At 50.8% G+C, this 20,045-nt stretch overlaps 1 protein-coding gene across 1 annotated transcript in view; it reads left to right on the top strand.

Annotated features, from left to right (window-relative positions):
- LOC306813838 (Fc receptor-like protein 4) overlaps positions 1–20,045 on the top strand; it is a gene marked incomplete at its 3' end in the record, with an annotated part of 303,919 nt that overhangs the window by 61,107 nt on the left and 222,767 nt on the right. The window lies entirely within an intron of this gene.

Genomic DNA, 20,045 nt, shown 5'->3' with positions numbered 1-20,045 from the left:
CTGTCCCCTATTTGGGCAGGATGCTCTGAGGGTCAAGATGAACCAAGAGGCTGCAGACTGGGAATGGAGGTGGCAGGAGCTGGAGAGGACAGAGAGGAATGTGGGATGGAGCAGCAGCTGAGGCCCAGAAGGAACAGCACTTGGCCATGCAGATGGAGCAGGACTGCCAGCAATTCCAGAGGGTGCTCAGGTGAGGTACATGGGACTGAGGGATGGCTCAGGCAGTGGCCAAGAAGGCTCCCAGTTCCAGCTGGTGGCTCTGGGTGCTCCAGTACCAGCCCAAGTGCTGTGCTAGGTGTGGGGGCTGTGGCAGGGTCCCTGAGGCAGCCCAGCTCTCTCACAGGGCCCACCAGGAGCAGCTGGAGCAGCAGAAGCTGCAGCAGGAGCAGAGGGAGCTCCAGCTGTGCGCCTGTGTCCAAGATGTGCGGCGGCAGATCCAGGAGCTGCAGCGGCAACGCGAGCGGGCGGTCATCACTAAGGAGGGCCAGCAGCAGAAGCAGGAGATCTGCAGCGCAGCCAGCACCTCGCCCAGCTCAGGCAGCAGAAGCTGCAGGAGTTCAGCTCAGGGGCTGCCAGTGCTGCTTCCCTGGGCTCCCTGAGTCCTTCTTTGTGTCCCAGCCTGGGCCACCTCCCAGCTCCCTCTGCATCCTCAGCAAACGGGACCTGCTGCAGGGTCACAGTGCCAGATCCATCGGGACCCTGATGGATTATTTCCTCTGCAGAGCCACTGGAATTCCTGACAAATATTGTGCCCAGGTGGAGCTCAGGGCTCGGTGCCAAACCAGCACAGCCCCCTCCTAGGCCCAGCCCCACATGGAACCAGCCAGGATTCCCCATGAGTTTGGGGCTCCCATTATTCCTGGCTTACAAGTTGGGGTGTAACCAAACTGTGTTCTCCTCCCATCTCCATCATCCTGTTCAACTTTTAATGCATGAGTCACTCACTCTAGCTGCCCAGTGCACAGCTGGGTGTTAGAGAAGGAAGGAGACAAACCCTGCATGGCTGTTTTTGTTTGTCTTCCCAAAATGACTCAGCTGTGAGAATTACACCCAGTCTCAGGGGTCACCTCTACCCCTGGGCCATCATCGCTCAAAGATCCCAGTGGGCAGCCTAGTGAAGACCTAGGGCATAAGGATTGTCCAGAGCAAAAATGACTCCTTCCCATGAGTCATAGGAATACAGAATTCCATTATGAAATTCCCTGCCCTGGAGGAGGTACTGAACATTGCTTCCTGAATCTGACCATATATCATCATGGGTCTTCAGGGATTTGGGATACCACCACAGCTCAGGGGAGCCAGAGAAGGACCAGACCTTCCACAGGACCTCTGCTTTCAACAGGACTGCATCCATCACTTTAACACCCCGACAAATGGGATGCCAGGTTGTACTCTGCCTTTGTGGTTTTACTCCAGTTTTTCTGTATCATTGCATTTATTATAATCTTTGTATTAAATTGTGATTCTGACCTGAAATCTCCCTCAAGGTATTTGTGTGGTCATTTCTCCATCTGGTTTACTTTCAAACCAACACATCCATTGACCGAGTTCTCCAATAAATGTCATTTTCTGAGCAGTGTATTCCACAGGGATCTTGTTCTGCTCTCCTCCTCCTCCCAGTGCTCCCAAACCTGTGGTTTTACCAGCAGGACCATGGAGAGGAAATGGGATGGAAAATAGACCTGTGCCCTAGCAGCACAGGGATGGGAGTTGAAAGGAACAACAACCACCACAGGACATTTTACAAGGATTAATCTGCTCCAGTCTCCTGTGGGCAAATCCTCAGTCAACGGGAGGGATGATGTTACTTCCCATCCTCTGGAAGGGACCTCCAGGTCGTATTTACAAGGAGTGAACTGTGAGTGGCATGAGCAGGACTAGAGGGGCCCTGGCTCCTGCCAGCTGGGCCAAAGGGACACTGGGATCCCTTGGGATGAATGGATCCATGGCCTGGCACTGCATAGCCACAGCAGCACACGGCTTTAGGTCACCCCAGGGCACAATGTCCCCTGAGGCCATCGAGATCCATAGGGGCAGAATCCATCTCTGTTCTGGGGGTGACAGGGGGATCCCAACAGGGACTGAGCTGGGAGGTGAAGTGACCCCAACTGGGAATGGCCAAAACAGCCCCTTGGGACAGGCCCTGAGGCCCCAGGAATGCTTGGCAGTGATTGTCTGAGGAGAGGGTATTTCAGGGAGCCCAAAGGGCATTTTTGGGTTTTGGCAGAGCTGCTGTGGAGTCAGAGGGAATTCCAGAGCTCAATCCCTGGGCTCTCCCAGGCCCCTCTGCTGTGGGTGCAAGGACAACAGGGACTGATGGCCACCACAACAGGGACTGATGGCTACCACAACAGGGCCCTGTCAGCAACACGGCCCCAACTGGGACTGCAGGACTGGGATGAGCTGTGACCTGGAGAGCCGAGAGTGCTCAGCCAGAGCTGCTGAGCCTTCAAGAGCTCTTGGCATGGGTTTTGGTTTCATAGTGAGTTTTTCCCTTTTGTCTGGTTGGTGATCACGATATGGGTGTCAGCATGAAGGGACTGTGAGAAGAAGGGGGAGAGGGGATCCTTTGGGGTGGGTGGTAATTGAGTAAAAGCAGCAGAGTTGGCTGACAGCTCTGGCACACCAACAAAAGGGTCTGGGGATAGAAGAGAGGGGTTTGGGGGATTTGTCTGGGATGAAATCTTCTCACTTTGGATTTTTTAGGAGCTGCCTCGCGGTGTCATGAGAGGCTGTGTGTTCGGACCTGGGACTTTCGCTGGGCTGCAAATCAGCACTACAATGGAGCTCTGCCTGCCTTCCCCAGCTGTTCCCACTGCTGTGAGAGGATTCCTGCCGCCACTGCCGCCTCCTCTGCTGCTGGCACGTGGTGCAAAGGATGAATGTGCACATGCAACCCCCTCATGTTCTTCCTTGTGGTGCCAAGGCCGCCATGGCCCTAGAGGGGTTTGAGCTGGCACCGAGGCGCCCCCTGCTGGGCAGGAGTGCTCCCTGCAGCGCCCCCTGCTGGCTGTGGCCATAACTGCACCAAAGGTGAACAAACAGCCCTGAGTGCGTTGGAAATTTCTGTTCTTATCTTGCTGTTTGTTCTGCTACATTCTATAAATTTCCTGGAATCAATCTGTTATTTCTTTTCTTACATTATTGCCTGGAAGCCCCATAATTTCCTCAGTTACAATATTTTGAGTAATTTCCATTCCAGGAAAGTTCCTGATTTCTTGGTAAATGTTTCTCTTTTAAACCAAGACAGTTTCCAACTCATGTTGGGTTCCAGCGTGGATGGAGCAGACACTCCAAGAGCAGACAGGGTCACACACTTGGCTGACTCATGCTCTGCCTTTTAAGCACTTGGGCAACCAGGGGCCCTCTCCCAAGGTGGGACTCCTGGTCCCTTGGCCACTCAGGACCTGGGTTTGGCAGAGTGTCCCACTGTCCCCAGTGTGCCATGGCTGACAGACTGACAGATACATAGGGCCCTGTGTCACCAAAAGCAAGGCCTGACCCAGCCCTGCCACACACAGATGATGCAAAACGTCTCGAGACATCCAACTTCTCCTGTAACTCACACCCCACACTGTGCCATGGCCTGATGCCCACTGCCCTGGAAAAGGGGAAGCTGTGGGGCCCCAGGGCCTTTTTGACATCATTGTGTGGGGAACACGGCAGGGAAGGGGTTTGAGACAGAGCAGAAGGGAATCCAGAGCACTGATTTATAGTGGCAGTCCAGAACTGGAGAATCCCATTCCTAAAGCCCAACAGAGCTGAAGGAAGAAACACCATCTCTGCCAGTTGAACCAAAAAGCTTCATTTTAGTTCCAATATAGGGCAACTAGTCCTGTGTTTTCCGGGCACTGGGAGGAGAGATGAGGAGCCGTGGGTGTACTGGGAGTGCTGAGAGGGGCATTGCAGAGGCACTGGGAGTACAGGGGTACTGGGTCAGAGAATGGGAACCCCCTGGATCTACTGGGAGCAATGGAGAGGCACTGGGAGGGGAAATAGGAAGATCTTGGGGGTACTGGGAGAACAGTGGGGAAGGAATAGGGAAGTGTCTGAGGGTTCTGGGATCAGAGCCCCAGTGCCCCCAGTGCCCCCAGTGCTCCCAGTGCCCCGAGTGCCCCGAGTGTCACAACACATTCCTGTAGGTGTCCCCGCAACCCCGTGGTCGCCCATGGGTTGCTGGCAGCTCTGTGTAGGTCACCTGGGGATCCTGGAGTGTGGTGGCACGGGGGGACACTGCGAGAGACACTGGCTGTGGCATCTGGGCAGGGGGACACCCATGGGTGACGTGTCCCTCTGCGTGTGTCCCAGCCCAGACTCACCCCCCGTCTGCTTGGTGCTCTAGACGTGGGTGTACAGCACCTCCCCCTCCTCTGGGAGGGCCAGGGGCTCTGGGGGAACCCTGAGGGAATAAAGGGGATGTGTGGGAGGGAATGGGAGGTCTTGGGGGTTGGTGTCAAAGGCCAGAGTGTGGTTTGAGCCCCCCACTCACCTTTTCTGCTGCTTCCTGGCAGCTTCAAAGAAATGACGGGAGGGGGAATTCTAGGGTCCCTTGGGCCCTGACACCTCTCAGGAATCCTGAAACTCCACTGTACCCTCATCTTCCCCCAGGACCCCTGAGCATCCCTAGTGTCCCCCTGAACTCCTGTAGTGCCACAGTTCTCTGGACCACTGAAGCCCCCCGAAGCTCAAGCCTGGCCGGGGAGGAACCCTCCAAATTCCTCCAGGATCACTGAAATAATCACCCAAATCCATGCAAGACCTCCAACTCTGCCCCAAATTCTTCCTGATGCTGAGCAAAAGACCTGAGCGCTTAGGAGAGCCCAAATCAGGGGCTGTGGTTGCTGCCTCTTCACCCCCATATTTTGGTAGCCTACAAGATCCCCAGAGCCCTGTCCCAGTCTGGGGTTTCTCCTTTGCCCCTAGATCACCCCAGAGGGACACGAAGGGTGGTTCAAACCCTGGTTTTCTCCCAAAGCCGCCGAAGAGAGACTGCTGGAAACGGTTTTCTCTTTTTCCAAAGACTGCTTATTATTTCTTATCTCTGGGACCTTTTGCCTGGCCAGCAGCGGTCTGCTCAGCCTGGCATCCATGGTGGAATCTGCCTGGTGAAGGCAGGGCTTATCTTATATAGTTTGTACTACGTATTACAAGTTTACAAAATTTTCCCAATACAATACAATTTTATTAAATGGTCCAGCCCTGACCCTATCCAATCCAAGAGTGCCAACGTGTCACCCAACATGGATGACATGAAGAAGAAAGAGGAAAAGGTATCCACCCCCCAAATTCTCCATCTTGGCCACGTGTCCCTTATCATAAACATTCAAAAAAACCTATTTATCTACGTTCTAACAATCTAATTTACACTTCACTAATTTTGGCAGCTTGTTTCCATTGTCCTTGTGCTGACAACTTCCCCTGGAGGTTAGAATTCAGCACCTGTGACACCAGGGTCTCACTCAGGAGTCGTTGAGACCCTTGCCAGGGGAGTTTTGATGCCCCCAAGGAGGCCAGGGATATGCCTTGGGCTCCCACATCTCCCCCCACTGCTTGCACCAAAAACACCCTTTTCACAGCTTTGTTCAAGGTGCGCTGAGTGCATGGGATGATGCATGGCAAAGCAATGAGAATAGCAACAAGCCCCACTAATATATAAAAACCTATTTTCAAAATTTCTTTTTACAAAGGTAAAAGATCAAAAAGGTCAAACAGACCATCCAGCCACAATAACTGTGCTAGAACTCGGAAGGATGGTTTGTTTGAGACTACAATATAATTGCTATATACATTCTGATTCGGAGTAACATCCATTGTTTGGTTCTTTTTCACCCCTAAAATATCACATACAATTCCAAAATCCATTGTTGAACCAAAAATTTCTAATTCTTTTGGTTTGAAAACAGCCACAGGGAGAAATTGAACCCACCATGCATCCATTCACAGGAGTTGTCACAACTCACATCACCCATGAAGGGGTGCCCTTCGGAATGGGCCATTCTTTAACTGGCAATCCCACCAGACATATTGAAAATGGATTTTTTGCCTGGAATGCCTCAAACAAATTGTTTCCAACCCCACTGTCCATGCTGAATTTTCCCAAACCTCCCTTGGCTGCATCACTGGTAAATCTGCTTTATTACCTAACATAGTTGACAAAAGATAAGATACAACAACGTATAAACAATCATGTTTCATTGTCAGTCCTTAAGTCTTTTAAATCTTCTTTGAAGAGAAGTTCACATCCTTCTTCCTTGATGTCTGCCAATGTCCCAGCCTGGGGTTCCTCCTTTGCCTCGAGATCACCCCAGAGGGACACGAAGGGTGGTTCAAACCCTGGTTTTCTTCCAAAGCCGCCGAAGAGAGACTGCCGGAAACGGTTTTCTCTTTTTCCAAGGACTGTTTATTATTTCTTATCTCTGGGACCTTTTGCCTGGCCAGCAGTGGTCTGCTCAGCCTGGCATCCATGGTGGAATCTGCCTGGTGAAGGCAGGGCTTATCTTATATAGTTTGTACTACGTATTACAAGTTTACAAAATTTTCCCAATACAATACAATTTTATTAAATGGTCCAGCCCTGACCCTATCCAATCCAAGAGTGCCAACGTGTCACCCAACATGGATGACATGAAGAAGAAGGAGGAAAAGGTATCCACCCCCCAAATTCTCCATCTTGGCCACGTGTCCCTTATAAACATTCAAAAAAACCTATTTATCTACGTTCTAACAATCTAATTTACACTTCACTAATTTTGGCAGCTTGTTTCCATTGTCCTTGTGCTGACAACTTCCCCTGGAGGTTAGAATTCAGCACCTGTGACACCAGGTTCTCAGTCAGAAGCCCTTGAGACCCTTGCCAGGGGAGTTTTGAGACCCCCACTGAGGCCAGGGGTACGCCCTGGGCTCCCACAGAACCCTCATTGTCCCCATTGTCACCCACCCATGCTGTTCCACCAGTGTCAGCCCACAGATCGACTCACAAGCTGGACCAGGAAGAGGAAGGACTCGCCAAGGCCGGCGGCCACTGCTGGGGACAGAAGGGACACATCAGGGTCACCTGCCACTGCAGGGCTCCTGCAATCCCAATGACCCCCTGTGACCTCACCTGTGTTCCAGTGGTGTCCAGTGGTTCCCCGTGGTGTCACCTCCAAGGCCAGCTCTGGGTTGAGTGCCCAGAACACACGGTGCTCGTCCTGTCCCAGCTGGTTGGTGATCACGCACTGGTAGGTGCCCGAATGTGTCACATCAACTGCCCCAAGATCCAGGAGGGGACCCAGGGCCACCTTGTGCCCGTTGTTTTAGCCAGGTGAAGGTGACATGGGCTGAGGCCACCTGCACCGAGCAGCACAGGGTCACGGGGTCACCTGGGCACACCTGGAGTACCGGGAGACCAGGGGTGATGGTGGCATTGGCCACGGGCACTGCAGTGACACAGACAGGACTGAGGCTGGGAGGAAGGGCTGGCACCCAGTGTGGGGGACAGGGGAGTCTGCATGGTGGTACCTGGAGACAGAGGGACTCCTTCACCGAGGACAGTGACCCCATGGTGCTGGGGCTCATCATGTGGCGTGGGATGTGGACATGCAATGGATGAGGGGTGGGGGATGAGGATGTGATGAGGGTGAGGTGAGGGTGGGATGAGGGATGCTGTGTCCAAGGGTGGGGATGGCTGTCACCTGGTGTGGGGCATGGAATTGTGTGGGTGGGATTTGATGGGTGCCATAAGGCAGAGCAACGGGGTCATCACCCCAATGCCAAGAGTCTCAGTGCTGTGGAAGGGTCATGCTCAGTCAGGTGAAAGTGACCTGATGTGGAGTGAGGGATGTGACAGTTGGGTTCAGGAGGCATGGCTTGGATGTCTGGGGTGGGGACACCTGGAGCCAGATGGTCTCTGTTGCCTTGGTCTGTGACACTGAGTGGTGGGGGCTGTGAGCTGGGCTGGGCTGGGATGGTGTGAGGGGGTGAGGTGGAATGGGAATGTGTGGAATTGGGAATTCTGTGGCTGAGGTCGGTCACCCTCACCCCGAGGGTCCTGCTCACCCAGGACAGTGACTTGCAAAGTGGGGCTTTTGGCCATGCTGTCACCATCAGTGCGCCAGCAGTGGCAGTGATGGTACAGAGGGGATGGGAGACCTGGGGGGGCTGTGGGGGCTCCCCATGCCCATCCCCGCACTCACTGCGCACTGTGATGCCGAGCCGGGCGCTGCTCTTCCGCACGGCCCCCCCCCCTTGGAGCGCACCTCGCAGCTGTAATTCCCTGAGTGGGAGACCCCCACAGCGGGCACCACGAGCTGCGGGGACACCTGCAGGCCCCCCACCAACTGCCTGTCCCAGTAGAAGTGGTACAGGAGGGGGGCAGGGGGCCACAGGGGGCTGGGGGTGCTGAGGCAGCTGAGATTGAGGGGGGACCCCTTGGCGAGCTCGGGGGTACCCTCAGCATCGGCACCGGGAAGAGCTCTGGGAAGGAGATGGGGGTGGGACTGTGACTCTGAGTTTGCTGAGAAGTGGCTTTGAGTGTGACAGGATATTTGAAGTCATGCAGTGTGTGTGCTCACCGTGCACTGTCACTGTGACGGGTGCTGACAGTGACATTCCTGAGGCTACCCAGTCCCTGCAGCTGTAGTGTCCACTGTTGTGTAGCTGTAGGGTGGGTAGGGACAGCTCGGTGCGCCAGAGGGACTCCCCCTGCTCCTTCTCCTCCTTATAAAATCGCACCCTGGTGACAGAATCATTCCTCTGTCCCCGGCAGCACAGTGTCACCATGTCCCCCTCCAGCACTGCCTGTGCTGGCACCTGCAGCACCAGCCAGTCTGTGGGACAGGAGGATCCTGTCACACTGAGGAGCCCGAGACAGGTCCACAGTGGTTGCCCATGGCACCAGGGACATCTGGTTCCAGTGTCCACTGCACAAGAGGGTCTCAGGGACACCAGGAGCCATTCTGTGACACAGCTGTCAACATGGGATTCCCACCACACTGGAGTGTACTGGGATGCACTGGGATACACTGGGATGTCCCTGTGCGCAGGGAACAGGCTCACATCACACGAGGAGTGTGAGGCCACCACAGAGTGGAGCCCACCCAGACCTATCAAGGAGCCATCCTGAGCATTTCAGATCCCCCCTCACCGTTTGACACCTTCAGGGGTGGTCCCGGGTCTCTCACACATGTAGCTGCAACTCTCGGTGACAGTGAAGATGCCGGGTCCCTCCTGCCCCCAGCCCCGCCCGTCATTTTACCAGGTGGTTGCACCAGTGGTCCCCGAGCCCTGGCAGGTCAGTGTCACCTGATCCCACAGCACCGCCGGCATCCAGGGGGTCTCAACCAGGAGCTGGGTGCTCTGAGCACCTGCGGGCGACAGGGGACACCAGCCTGCCAGGGCCACCACGGGGCTGGGGACAGAAAGGCAGGGACATGGCATCCCCCGAGGACTCACCAGCGAGGCCAAGGGTCTGGGCTGGAAGGGATGTGATAGTCCGTCCGAGCCTCTTGTCTGTTTCTGCCCAACGACCCTCGCCTGAGGCCTGCGCTGGCCAGGGATGGGAGGAACGCCAAGTGACTGTTCCGCAGGTGATGCCTACCAGGACTGGTTTCTCATGACAACTAGTCACGGGGCGCTGACTCAACAAAGCTCCCACAGATGGAAGAACAATGGACTGGTCAGTATGGGCTGCCCCGCGTGTGTTCATGACGACAAAGATGGTCTGATGTGCCTTGAAGCATCCTGTTTCCACCTGTTCCTCAGCGTAACAAGCTCCACATACAATAGTCCGTAAATCTTTCCACCTTTTGGCCAGAAGCCACTCGCTTTGGGAAAGGACTATAAAAGTGACTTTCTCAAAGGAGACCCCCAAGATCTCCCCAGACGGCAACAGACATCTACTGGCTGGCTCCATGAGGATTCGTCTGCCCGTCTTGGTAGCTATAATCCCAACCCCCCTTTCTCTTTCTCTCTCTCTCTCTCTCTCTCTGTGTCCCACTATCGCATTTTGGTTGGCACTAAATAAAGTGCATTTCTGTAGAAGTAAACTGGTTTTGTCCCCTGCTGTGTCTTTTGCGCTCTAAGATCCATAAAAGAACCAGTCGCGACTCGCTCTTGAATTGGGTGGACCATGACAGAGACTTTGCTAGATGAGGCATGGAGAGTTTTCACCAATCAAGAAGAGGGGTGTAAACCAGAGACAAAAAAATAAAACCTACTAGCAATAATACAGGAAAATGTAAAAGGGCTACTGGTTGACGTGAAAAAGCATATTTTTGTAAACCATAAAAATATAAAGTGGGAAAACAGTGGGGAATTAATCAATTTTTGCAAATGCCTAAAGCTCCATCTGCACTTTTAAGCAGGGATCTCCTAGAGCAGCTAGAAGCAAAAATAACATTTAAAAATGGGGAAATTAATTTGGAGGTAAAAGATCAACAATATGTGGAATTTTTAAGTTGAAAATGAAGAAGAAATTATCAAAAAAAAAAAAAAAAAAATTCAGGTGTTCCTTGAAGCCTGGGCCTCTAATATAGTAGAGAAAGCAAAGAATGCTCTACCAGTACAAATCTGGCTTAAACAAGGAGAACAATCAGTAGGGGTCAACCAATATCCCTTAAGAAGGGAAGACAGAGAAGGAATTAGCCCAATTGAAAACTTTTTGCAAGTAGGACTATTAAAAGAGTGCCAGTGCCCCTAAAAAAAGCCTAATTAATTATACAGATTGGTACAAGATTTAATAGCTGTTAATAAGATAACTGAAGATTTATGCCCAGTGTTGCTAACCCCTACAGCTTGTTAACTCTTTTAACACCTGAACTAACCTGGTTTACTGTTCTAGATTTGAAGAATGCTTTCTTTTGTCTCCCTCTCAAAGAAGCCAGCCAGAAAATTTTTGCATTTGAATGGAAGAATCCCAAAACTGGACGTAAAACTGAACTCACATGGTGTGTACTGCCCCAGGGGTTCAAGAACTCCCCTACCATATTTGGAGAACAGCTGGCAAAGGATTTGGAGTCTTGAGAACCCCCACCAGAAGAAGGACACCTGCTTCTGTACGTGGATGAACTCTTAATAGTCACCTGGACCCAAGAGGCATGTGTGTATTGGACAGTGAGCCTCCTAAACTTTTTGAGTCTGCAGGGGTATCAGGTATCCCAAAAGAAAGCCCTGATGGTGATACAAACAATGATTTACCTGGGCTATGAAGCAAGTGCTGGACAAAGGGCCTTGGGGCAAGACCATAAGGAAGCAACATGCCAAACCACAAAACCCCAGACAGTAAAAGAACTGAGAACCTTTCCAGGCATGACAGGTAGGTGCAGACTGTGGATTTATAACTATGGATTGTTTGTTAAACCCCTGTACGCCTTAATCAAAGAAAGGAGCAGGGATATTCAGTTGACAACAGAAGCAACACGAGCCTTCAACCAACTAAAGGCTCTTATGTCAGCTCCAGCCCTGGGACTTCCAGATATGAGTAAACCATTCTTTCTGTTTTATCATGAAAAACAAGGGATTGCTTTGGGAGTACTAGCACAAGACCTGGGGCTGTACCAGAGGGCAGTCGCCTACCTCTCCAAACAGCTTGACATGGCAGCCAAGGGGTGGCCAGGGTGCCTCAGAGCTGCACAGCCATAGCAGTGAACATCCAAGAGGCACACAAATTCACCCTAGGCCAGAAGATGACCATGCTAGTATCCCACACACTGTCTGCAGTCCTAGAGGCAAAAGGGGGACATTGGCTTTCCCCACACAGATTTCTAAAGTACCAGGCCATACTGGCAAAACAAGATGATGTTGAAATTGTGGTAACCAACATTGTGAACCCAGCTTCTTTCCTCAGTGGGAGTATGGGAGAGCCAGTGATCCACAACTGCCTGGAGACCATTGAAGCCACCTACTCAAGTCACCCGGATCTGAAGGACACCCCTCTCGAGGATGCTGAGAGCCGGTTTGCTGATGGGAGCAGCTATATCATCAGGGGAAAAAGACATGCTGGGTATGCAGTTACCACAAGCAGAGAGGTAATAGAATCTGGACCATTGCCAACAAATGTTTCTGCACCAAAAGCTGAAATAATTGCCTTAACCCAGGCCTTAGAGCTGGCAAAAGGAAAAGAAATCAACATTTATGCAGACTCAAGGTATGCATTTGGGGTGGTACATGCACATGGATCAATTTGGAAAGAAAGGAACTGCTGAATTCACAAGCAAAAAATATTAAATATGCACAAGAAATACTAAAACTACTAGATGCAGTTCAGTTACCTGAAAAGGTAGCTATTATGCACATCAGGGCACACCAAAAAGTGAGCTCAGAATTGGAAGAAGGAAATATGCTGGTGGACAGAGAGGCAAAAGACGCAGCCAAAGGTGAGGTACCCAATGAAATAGTCGAGGCAGCATTAATTCCAGATGGAAAAATCTCTACTGAAGGTAAGCCAGTATATAACAAAAAGCATAAAAAACTTATTGAGGAAGAAGCAACTTATAACCAGGAAGGCTGGGCTGTAACCAAAGAAGGAAAAGTTGTAGTACCTTCTTACTTGTTGTGGTCACTAGTGTTAAAAGAACATAAAAAAACACATTGGGGAATGGACGCCTTGTACAATTATCTAAAGGATAGAATTCTGGCTAGAAAGTTACAAGGCCCAGTAACACAAGTAACTCGTCAGTGTGGTCTTTGCCTCCGAACTAATCCTAAAAACATTCCAAAGCCTAAAGTTAGACAAATTGGGAAGGGCTGTGGACCTGGGCAGCGATGGCAAATTGATTTTACGGAATTGCCCAGGAAAGGGGGGTATCGTTACCTATTAGTGTTAACAGATACCTTTTCAGGATGGCCAGAAGCCTTCCCTACCAGAACAGCTAAGGCACGAGAGGTAACCAAGGAATTGTTACAAGAAATAATACCATATTTTGGAGTCCCAGCCGCTTTATCTTCTGATAGTGGGCCACATTTTATCTCCAAAATTGTACAGCAAATTAGTCACCACCTGGGGATAGATTGGGAATTGCATACTCCATATCACTCTCAATCCAGTGGCCAAGTAGAGAAAATGAACTATATGATCAAACAACAAATTGTTAGGTTGGGGCAAGAGGCAAATTTGCCTTGGCCCCAGGCTTTTCCACTGGCATTAGTATGGATTACAACAAAACCAAGAACAAAAGGGAAATTAAGCCCTTTTGAAATATTGTATGGGAGACCATATGCAGTCCAAAAAGGAATAACACTCATTCAAGTAGAGGAACAAACTATACACAAATACATGGTGGCCCTAAATAAATAACTTAGAAAAATTGAAAAATACATGGCTGGGACCCAAAGCAGAGAATTAGATGGACCAGTACATGATGTACAACCTGGAGATTATGTATATGTTAAGTCTTTTGCAGAGAAGACTTTGGAACCACAGTGGGAAGGACCATTCCAGGTACTCCTCACCACCTTCACAGCAGTCAAGATCAAAGAACAGAAGGTGTGGATCCATCACTCCTGAGTGAAGAAGGCTCCTGAAGAAATTTGGAAAATTGCACCAGACAATGGAGACCTGAAGCTGAAATTCACCAAGAACAGTGAGCAATGGACTTATAGCTATCATGGACATAATGCAAATGGTTGTGACCCTTGTGGTCATTGCCACGACTATAATAAGAGTCAAAGCAACACCACATCAGTACAATGTAACTGGGATTTATTGATGCCAAGGGAAAGCTTACGATCCCTAGTCTCATAGGACTTTAAGGAAAATATTAAGGATCACGAATGCAAGTATGTGGGAAGGAAGGAATGTTTGGGGATGTGAATATGCATTTGTACAAGATGGGTTTCATGAGGCTTACCATACACCCATGGACCAATCCAACCAAACAACTTCACTTGTGTATATAGGACAAGGTTGTGTCTGGCTTAGAACACCATGCCCCACCGTAACAATAGACAATCAAATAGTGAATGAGACTCAGTTCAATTTATGTGTTTGCAATTTTGATAAAATCAAAGGATGTGACTTTTCCTATCAGGCACCTGAAATATCACATCAGTATATAAAGGCAAACCTGGTTACTGTCAAGAAATATTGCCTGCCCCTATAGGTATGAATTTAACCCTAGTCACTCAGCTACTGAAACATCAAGAATTAAGAAAAATTTTAAAAGAGATTCAAGATGCAGGAAAAAGGACTTTGATCATGATACACCATGATGCAGAAACCATAAAAGGAATCTTTAAAAGATTTGAAGAACATGTGTCTCATCATTGGTGGGATGTGCTATTTGGATGGTCACTGACAGCAACTAGTTCGCTTAATGCTTTAAAACAAAGGTGACATTATTCAAGGCAGCTTGTACTGAGCATGTGGTTCCTGAGTGGGGTTTGTTGTTAGGAAACCTGCTCAGGCTTTTCCATGCTGTCCTCACAAACAGCAAAATTTGTCCTGGGCCTGTGTGCAGGCAGAACCCTGAGGAGAGTAGGTGGAACATGGTGCAATGGGCTGGGACACCCAGCTGCAGAGCTCAGGGGACAAGGCTCTGATGCAGGGCACAGGTTTGTCAGTCCCAGGTGTGTGATGTCAGACATGGTGAGGCTGGGGGTGAGGAGCAGGTTTTCCAAACAGGATCAGCCTGCAAGGGGCTCATTCTTCTGTGTGCCCAGACCTCCAAAGGAGACATTTAGCATCAAGATCACTTGGAAAATGCTTCAGTCACGTTATCTGAATTGAAAAATATATTCCATTGATTAAAGAAAAAAAATCATGAAGTGCCCTTTGAAGTCTTCTTCCACAAGAAACCTTCAAAATTATTCCAATGAGCTGCACAAGCCCTGGAGACTTGAAGACATTTGAAGGAACACAAAGAGCTCACAAGAGTTTTCTGTTTTGTTAATCAGTTCCCGCATGGATTTGAGGCTGAGTCCAGGATCCTCAGGCACTGAGAGAAAGTTGAAGAAGCTGCTCAAGGAGGCAGAAACAAAACTCCAAGTCCCTTGGAGCACCACTGGCCCCACTGAGGGCAGGGACTGACAAAGGCTCCCCAGGCACTGGTGAGAGCAGATCCTTGAGGGCAGGATTGCAGGACCCAAAGGCTGTGAGCAGGAACTGCAATGCTGAGCAAGTCCTGGGCTGGTTGGAGGCAGCAGAAAGGCCAAGGACTGAGCCCAAGACTGACCCAGCAGAGCCTGTCCCTCACAGGTGACTTGGGGCTGTTCCTGGGGCACTGGGATGGGAGGGGCAGCAAGTACAAATGGCATCAACCTGTGTGACACTCCAGATGCTCATGGAACCAAGGGGCAGTGTGACACTGCAGGGGCTTATGGAAACAAGAGGCCACTGTGAGCCTGAGGAGCTGTAACACCCCAGAACACTGAAATGCTGGGGGTGACCACATGGTCCTTTACTCAAGTTTGGTTCACAGGAGAAACCCCAGCCAGATATTCTCAAGAAGTTAAAATGACACAAAATTTTACTGGCAAAGTATAGAAAAGGAATTGTGTAGGAGGATTTAATATAGCATCCAATTCAACATAAAACACTTATCATAACAGGAACTTCATTAACTTAGTCCATTTAACCTAGAAACCTTTAAACACTTAAGTTGTTGAGGTACCCAAAAGTGTTCCATATCAAGAGCATTAGAGGGACAGGAAAGAGAGAGAGATAGAAAGACAGAAGCTCTATAGAAAGAGACACACATGGCTACCAACTCCTGGGGTTCCAGTGTGGGTGAGACACAGACCCAGGAGAAGGCAGGGTACAGACCATGGGCTCAGTGCCTGCTTCGTGTTTTGAGCCCCTGGGCCTTTGTGGGCCTCCTCCCAGGTGGGACTTGTGATTGCTCAGGGAATCAGAGCCTGGGTCAGCACCAGCCCACTGTGTGACTGTCTGACAGCTCATCCCGAGGTGTCTGGGACATTGATCTCATCCAGCCACTGACAGTGACCATGGTGACACTGCGGAACCTCATGGAACCGTGGGTCAGTTATGACAATGCGGGTCCAGGGACACCATGGAGACACCATGGAGCCTCATGGAACCAAAGAGACCATTGTGACACTCTGGTGCCTCATGGAATCAAGGGGATCATTGTGAAACTCAGGGTGCCTGTGGAACCAAGGGTCAGTGATGAAGCTGTGGGGCCCATAAAACCAAGGAGCCATTATGACACAGCAGGGCCAAGTGGAGCACAGGGGCCATGGTGACACTCCAGGACCTTATGGAAGCAAGGGCCCATTGTGGAACTACAGAAGCAAGGAGAATATTGTTACAAGGAGAATTTTGTGACATTACAGGGCTCCATGAAATCAAAGAGAACATTTTGATATTGTGAGGCTGATCTTGGCACGTCGAGTGCCGCTGCTCATCTGCCCCTGAAGCACTGAGGCTCTGTGTTCTCCATCCTGTGGGAGAGACCTGTTCTTCTCCTCCAGGAGCCCATGGCCAAAATTAGGATTCCTTCTCCAAATTTCCTTATATGCAAAGATTGTACAAAGATTAAACCTGCCAGGACAGCCAGATCTGGCTGCCTTAGCTACCTGGGGGCCATCTCTCATCTTCTTTTGAAACACTGGCACCATATGCTTTTCTTATTGGAAACTTCCTCCCATCTCAACAAGTCACCAAGTGCCAAAATTGGGAATCTACCTCCAGAATTCCCTTTATGAAAGGACAGCTCCCAGACAAAAGGTGCCATGACTGACAAGTCTGGCTCGCCTTGGCTTGCTGAGGGCTGGATCTCATCTGCCTTTGAAACACTGGCGCTCTGTGCTTTCACTCCTAATGAAAAGAAATCTTGTGCGTATCCAGGCACCCATAACCAAAACTGAGATTCCACCTCCAAAAATCCCTATGTCCAAGGATAGTCCCCAGATGAAAGGTGTCAGGAGAGACAGGTCTGGCTGGCAAGGCCCATGAGTGGGCACCTCTCATCTCCTTCCAAAACATTTGGGCTTTGCACTTTTCTTTCATATTGAAAAACCCCACAGCCTCAGCCCCTGGCAAGGGCACAGCAACAGCTGCAACTCAGACAGGACTCAGCCCCAGCCATGGGCAAGGTGCTTGGTCCAGGCAAAAGGAGGCTCCCTGTGTGCCCTGCTCCCCTCTCCCTGAGCTCCTGAGAGCTCTGCAGCCTCTGTTGCCATCCCATCTGCCCAGGCCAGCACAACAGCCCTGGCCTTGGGGCCCTTGGAACTGCTCCTGCTCCAGGCCCAGGGCCCATCCCAGAGCTGGGGCAGCCACATAGCTGTGCCCATTTCTGATCATTCCTGCTCTGATGAGGATGGATCCCCAGCCACTTGGAGAATGTTGATGAATTTTACTGTTCCAGAGGTCTCTTCTTTCTTGAGCTATTCATTTCAAGAATTCAGGGAGAAAGGCTCATAAACATTTTTTCAAAACACTCAAACAAGAAAAGCCCCTGGGAATAATTTCAGTTTTCAATTCTTCTGTGGCTAATCAGATTTCAAAAGTGTATTCCAAGCGAATATACTATAGTGAAAACAAAGCAGATAAAACTAGTTTATCCTGTTACAATTTTTTCCTGTTTAGAGATGGATATCAGCAATGTCCAATTGATGTTGACATCCAGCACCTTCTAATGTAGTCAGAATAGATATGAAAATCAAGGCCATTCATGGCTGACAATCAATAACACTTTGTCCCCACCCCCTTCCCAGCATTTCTCTCATCCAAGCCCTGGGACTCCTATGGATCAGGAATGGTGTGGCCAGCAGGACCAGGGCAGTGATTCTCCCACTGGGCTCTGCACTGGTGAGGTCATGCTTCGAGTGCTGTGTCCAGTTCTGAGCCCCCCAATTTGGGAAGGACATGGAGGGGCTGGAGCACACAAGGGCAAAAAAGGCTGGTGACGGCCCTGGAACACAGGTCCTGTGAGGAGCAGCTGAGGGAGCTGGGGACGTTTATCCTGGAGGAGGCTCAGGGGAGACCTCATTACTTTTTGCTACTCCCTGACAGGAGGATGCAGTGAGGTGGGGCTAGGACTCTTCTGACAGGGACCAGTGACAGGAAAAGAGGACACAACCTTTAAGTGCACCAGGGGATGTATAGCTAGGATATTAGAAAATAGTCTTCACAAAAAGGGTGATTGGGCATTGCATTGGGCTGCCCAGGGAGGTGGGTGAGTCACTATCCCTGGAAGTATTTCAGGATAGACTGGATGTGGCACTGTGTGCCATGGTCTGAGTGACAAAGTGGTGTTGGGTCACAGGTTGGACTTGATGCTCTCCAAGGTCTTTTCCAGCCTGTGTGATTCTGGGATGACTGTGACACTGCAGGGCCTTGGGGAAGTAAGGGGCCATTGTGACACTGCAGGGCCCATGGAACCAAGGGGCCAGTGTTTTTCCTTAGGGACACGGTGGTGCCCCTTGGGAACAAGAGGCCATTGTGACTCTGTGGAACCAAGGAGAGCATTGCTGCACTGCAAGACCTCATAGAACCAAGGATCCACTGTGACACTGCAGGGCCTTGGGAGACCAAGGTGCCATTGTGACACTGTGGGGCCCAAGGATGCAAGGGACTCTATGAGACCAAGGTCTCCCAAAAGACCTTGTGACACTGGGAGGCCTCATGAAATCGAGACAATTGTGTCACTCTAGAGCCTCATGGATCTGTGGTGACACCAAGTTGGCTTGGAATGTGGTTTTGCTGGAGAGTAGGAGGGCTCTGCACAGGGACCTGGACAGGCTGGATCCAGGGCCTAAATCCTAGAAGGTGCGGTTTAACAAGGCCAAGTGCCAGGCTCTGTGCTTTGGCACAACAACCACTGCAGTGCTACAGGCTGGGGACAGAGTGGCTGGACAGCAGCCAGGCAGAAAGGGCCCTAGGGGCACTGATGGACAGCAGGCTGGACATGAGACAGCACTGTGCCCAAGTCTCCAAAAAAGCCAATAGCTCTTGGCCTGGATCAGGAATGGTGTGGCCAGCAGAAGCAGGGCAGTGATTCTTCCCCTGTGCTCAGCAATGGTTGGGCAGCACCTCGAGTGCTGTGTCCAGTTCTGGGACCCCCAATTTAGGAAGGACATGGAGGGGCTCTAGTGTGTCCAGAGAAGGGCAACAAGGCTGGTGAGGGTTATGGAAAACAAATGAGTGAGGAGCAGCTGAGGGAGCTGGGGATGTAGGGACAGAGAGGAAAGGGCAAATAAAAATTGGCTGTTTGCAGGGACGGAAAGACAGGGGTGGGCAAGAGGAAGAAATCTGGAACAGAGCAGAGTAAAGAAAGCAAAGGTGAAGCAAAGGAAATGCTCCAGGCAATTTGGGGATGGCCTCCAGACAGCCCTGGCTTTGAGCAACCTGGCCTGGGTCAGCAATGCTGTGGCCAGCAGGAGCAATCATAGTGATTTCCCTTTACCCAGAACTTATGAGGCTGCACCTCAAGTGCTGTGTCCAGTTCTCAGCCTCCCAATTTAGGAAGGACATGGAGGGGCCGGAGTGTGTCCCAAGAAGGGCAACAAAGCTGGTGAGGGGTCTGGAACACAAGCCTTTTGGGGAGGAGCTGAGGGAGCTGGGGATGTTTATCCTGGAGAAGAGGAGGCTCAGGGGAGACAGGATGGTGTCATGGCACAGATTGGACTTGATGACCTCCAAAGTCTTTTCCAGCCTGGCTGATTCTGTGATTCTTTGACACCATCCCTGGAGCAGTTTCAGGATGAGCCCTGGGCCTCCTCTTCAGAAGGTCCAGCAGCCCAGGTCCCTCAGCTTCTCCTCCCAGGCCCCAAAGCCCATCCTGTCAGTCCTGCAGAGCCTCTCCAGCCCCTCCTCACTGCCCAGAACAGGGAGCCCCACACCCAGATGCAGCAGCCAAAATGTGCCCCCTGGTCTGTGGTGCCTCTGGCAATGGAGCAGCACAAGGCACTGCAGGAGCCTGCAGACAATTCCTGAAGCACTTGTAGGATGATCCTGTTTCCCAAGGGACATTCTCATGGTTCCAGCTCAAAAACTGAAATGGGGAGTGGGGCCAGACAGGAAAGGGCAAACAAGAATGGGCTTTTCATAGGGGAGGGGACAGAGATGGGCAATAGGAAGAAATTGGTACCACGAAGAGAAAAGAAGG

This window comes from Erithacus rubecula (assembly GCF_903797595.1).
Source record: "Erithacus rubecula genome assembly, chromosome: 33".
In the NCBI taxonomy this organism is placed as follows: domain Eukaryota; kingdom Metazoa; phylum Chordata; class Aves; order Passeriformes; family Muscicapidae; genus Erithacus; species Erithacus rubecula.
Note: the sequence above shows the minus strand (reverse complement) of the source record. Positions and strands in the feature narration are given on the sequence as shown.